The sequence below is a fragment of the Gekko japonicus genome, unplaced genomic scaffold (assembly GCF_001447785.1).
Source record: "Gekko japonicus isolate JY-2015 unplaced genomic scaffold, Gekko_japonicus_V1.1 scaffold102, whole genome shotgun sequence".
In the NCBI taxonomy this organism is placed as follows: Eukaryota; Metazoa; Chordata; class Lepidosauria; order Squamata; family Gekkonidae; genus Gekko; species Gekko japonicus.
In genome coordinates, this window is record NW_015172006.1 from 1,819 (window position 1) to 6,595 (window position 4,777).

Sequence of the window (4,777 nt, forward strand, 5' to 3'; positions counted from 1 at the left end):
AGGGATGTGTTTCCATAGAGGAACTGATTCCAGGGGAACTGATCTCTGCAGTCTGGAGACCAGTTGTAATGCTGGGAGAACTCCGGGCCCCACCTGGAGTATGGTGACCCTCTCTGTCCAGCAACCTTTCCAGCAACCTACCTTTCCTTCAAGGAGATCAGGGTCATATCCATGGATCTCCCCTCCCCATTTTTATCTTCACAACAACCCTGTGAGGTAGGTTAGACTGAGCGAGAGGGACTAGACCAAGGTTACCCAGTGTCCTCCATGTTCTATTGAGGAGTTGAGCATGGGTCTAGTTTGACAGTCTACCCACTACCCCACAGTAGCTGTGGATGGAGCTTCTGTCTAGAAGAGCATTGTTCTTCTTGCACCGGTAGGAACATCTGAAGTGAACCTGTCCCAAATCACAGCACTGTTTGGTCAAGTACAATATTGTCAGTGCCTCTCTGGGTCTTCTTGGACAGAAGGATCTTTTCCAGCGCCTGCTATCCAGGACCCTATTAACTTAAGGCAGAGGTGCTGAACTCATTTGTTACGAGGGCCAGATCTGACATAAATGTCACTTTGTAGGGTCGGGCACCATGCGTGCCAGGTACTGGAGATATAAACTTTCTAAAGGACATGGGCAAATCCAATTAATGATATTATTTTTACACAAAATACAAACAAAAGCAATGGTTTCCTAGTAGTGAAAGCAATTGATTTACCGGGGAGCTCACAAAAACCCCAATAAATGTATTTAATCATATGTAAGACTAGATTTCCCCCCCCCCAAGGAATACCATAAAAGGGGGCACACCTTATATTTCCATACATACCAGTCTCTTGTTGGCTGGGTAAGAGTCCTAGATGAGCTGGTTCTAGCCCCCCGGACCTTATGTTGGACACCCCTGACTTAAGGGGTTGAGTGACTGGATATGGGGTTTTCTTACATGCAAAACATGATTTTGACCATTGAGCTACAACTGCAACCACAACCCATAAATGAAGATGACAGGCAACCATTTGTGGGCTAAGCAAACGTTTATTAATCATTTCCAGACAAACTGCGATGTATAAACCTTAATTTATTACCGCCGGTTCCCCGAGAGGCTGCCCAGTGAGCCTACCAGCATTTGAATCACCCTGTCTCAAAGCTCGGATAGGTATCATGTCACCACTTTCTTTGCCCGCACCACAAAAATATGCCAAGAGATATTATTCATCAAACCTAATCCCTACACTCGGATCAGAATCAGGGTTTGGATGATAAATGCAGAGATTGGGCACACGAACTGGTCAGCTTTTAGGGTCTGGTCTGGTTAGCTCTCCCTACCCACAGATGCCTTGGGGTGCTTACTGGTCTAATCCATAGTGGCTGCCCGAGTGATGTTACTAAAGCAGGCGTTTTACTGCCTGCACCACCGCTCCCTATGTTGGACACCCCTATGTTGGACACCCCTGACTTAAGGGGGTGAGTTACTGGATATGGGGTTTTCTTACATGCAAAACATGATTTTGACCATTGAGCTACAACTGCAACCACAACCCATAAATGAAGATGACAGGCAACCATTTGTGGGCTAAGCAAACGTTTATTAATCATTTCCAGACAAACTGCGATGTATAAACCTTAATTTATTACCGCCGGTTCCCCGAGAGGCTGCCCAGTGAGCCTACCAGCATTTGAATCACCCTGTCTCAAAGCTCGGATAGGTATCATGTCACCACTTTCTTTGCCCGCACCACAAAAATATGCCAAGAGATATTATTCATCAAACCTAATCCCTACACTCGGATCAGAATCAGGGTTTGGATGATAAATGCAGAGATTGGGCACACGAACTGGTCAGCTTTTAGGGTCTGGTCTGGTTAGCTCTCCCTACCCACAGATGCCTTGGGGTGCTTACTGGTCTAATTAGGTTGAAGTGCAGAAGAAGGCAATGGCAAATTATCTCAGTCTCTTGCCTCGAAAACCCTCTGGGGTCGCCATAAGTCAGTCGCCTGCAACTTGATATGGTCCTTTACACACACCCCTAAACTGCGTTAATACTGCTTTCCCCTGTGACCTAACCAGGCCTATTTAACTCACCAGGAGCTATGAGAAGCAGGTGGTAAAGGAACATCTCCAAGCCAATTTGAGAAGAATCACCAATTTTTTGTTATTGTTGTTGTTCAGCCTCAAGGTAACCAGCTACAGCTTTATAATGGGAGGGATGCAGGCAGGTCAGGTTTAGCCAGCAAATGGCTGGGTGCAGTGAGAAGGAAAGTTCTTTGAAGACTTCCACTGCCTTATTCTGACTGGCCAGTTAACAGCCCAGCAACAGTTCTGGCCAATCACAGGGGACTTCCTTTTTTATTTTTAATGTAGTGTTGCAATGAATGGATTGTGGCTAAGAGTGGCATCCTTCTTCCTTACTGTCCAAAGGTACCCCTGCTGTGCGATTTAATCAGAGCCCCTCCCAAGACGAGGTCTTGTCACTCATTCATTCATTCATAGACCTTTATTGGCATATCATTAGTCATAAGAGGTCTTGTCACTCAGGAAGAGTGACAGATCTACCCTAGAGGCATTTATGAGGAGTCCAGGAATTGCTTCTTACCAACAAGTTTTATTTATTGATTTCCTTTACAGCCCACTTTTCTCCCCAGTGGGGACCCAATATGGCTGACATCATTCTCTTCTCCGTTTTATCCTCACAGCAAGTTAGGTTGAGAATGTGTGATTCACCCAAGTGAGCTTCCATGACAGAATGGGGATTCGAACCTAGAGCTGCGGTCAGATGGGCAGTTTTATCTGCTTCCCTTGTGGTTTCTTTGTGGATTATCAGACTGCAACATCTGGCTTCCGTTCCCTAGTTGTTGGACTCCCATTCTAATCCATTTCCCAAACGGATTAGACAGATACCGAGGAAAGTCCGATGTTTATGGGAGCACTCTGCAGTCCCGGACATCTGATCATTTCATTGCAGCTCCTGCCAACCTAGCCGTTCGAAAGCAAGAAATTGCAAGTAGATAAATAGGTACCACTTTGGTGGGAAGGTAACAGCGTTCCGTGCGCCTTGGTGTTTAGTCATGCCAGCCACATGACCTCAGAAACGTCTTCGGACAGCGCTGGCTCTTCGGCTTTGAAACGGAGATGAGCACCGCAAACCTAGAGTCGGATTCGAGTGGCTTTCGAGCAAGGGAACCTTTACCTTTACCTTACAGTCCTTCCCAAACATCAGTGTGCCAGAAATGCCCCTGTGGGGCAGAAGTTAAAGACTTTGAATTGCACATGAGAAAACGCAAGTGACGTGTACCTTTGAAATATCATTGCATGTGAAGCTCAAACGGAGGTGCCGGTGTACAGTTTTTGGGAAGATGCAGTTGCTGGTTACTCGACAACTTGATCATTTCATTGCATAGCCAAGCCGTTTGGGGAGGCCTGGAACTTCCGCTTCACGGATGCCATTTTTGGGGGGGCACAGTAAGAGATGTGCACATATGTGTTTATGTGCACCCAGTTTGGGAGTCCCTGCCAACTGGAAAAATGCATGTATACACATGCGGGCACGGGACTCATTTCAGGCACAAAGGTAGCTGAGTCTGGATGGCCAGCAATGGCATGACCGCGCACCCCAATCAGTTGCCGGGGATGTGTGATCAACATTCCCCGGCACAAGAAACACCTGATTAAAGTGGAGGTGCGATCAGAGCATGCCCGGCTTGTCATCTGACTGCAGCCTCAGTCTCAGAGGTCCTATTCTGACAGACTAACCACTACACCACACTGTCTCAATAGCCTGGATTGTGGTCAAAATGCAATGTCAAATCCAGTCTCTTTCTTTATCCATGCCACCTGTCTCTCTCTCTCTCTCTTTTTTTTTTAAAAAAAAACACTACCTCTGCTTCTGAGATGTAACTCAATGCTAAATACAGCTCCTTTCCCGGGCCTGCATGCCTCCCCCAAGGGTTTTCGGCAGTTGCATTTTGTCTTAATACTCTGTCATTAAGTAGAGTTAAAAATAAAGCTTACCAGAAGTCTCCCGGCCTGTCAGGATAAGGATATTAATTACAGCGGGCAGAGAGCGGAGAGGAGCTGCTGTGAATGAGAAGTTCTCCCGCTGGGCTGTCACCTTTCCCGTGTCTCTTCTGGAGCTCTTCTCAGAGGCTTGTCCCTGGGTAGTGTCAGGACAGGACAACTGGCAAAAACTAGCCCACCGTGCTTTTTTGCTGGCGGCATCTTTAATGGCTGCAAGGCCTCAGCCTAGCTATGCTGCTCAAAGGAGGCGGCGGGGGGGGGGAGAGATGAAGAGAATAGCAAGGTTGAGAGGGACATCCAAGTAAGTAGGGTTGCCAGTCCCAAGTTGAGAAATACCTGGAGATTTTGGGGGTGGCTCCTTGGGAGTCCAGGGTTTGGGTGGGTCCTCAGTAGGGTATAATGCCATTGAGTCCACCCTTCAAAGCAGCCTGTGTTCTCCAGGGGAACTGGTCTTGCTTGTCTGGAGATTAACTGTAATACTGGGAGATATCCAGGTGCCCCCTGGAGGCTGGTAACCCTAAGGAACAGTGGTTTTCTCCATTCTGTCCCTCTCTTGGTCTGGAATCTCATTCCATACTGATTTCCGTCCCTCCAGAATTCTGGTTTAACCATGCTTAATTAAGATTCTAGAATTGGGACTGCAAACCTAAGGACACTTTCCTGGATGAAAGCCCCATTGGATAACATGGGACTTATTTCTGAGTAAACCTGCTTAGGATTGCTCCCCGAAGTGTGCGCAGATGGCTGTACCAAGGATTGCACAAAGATGTC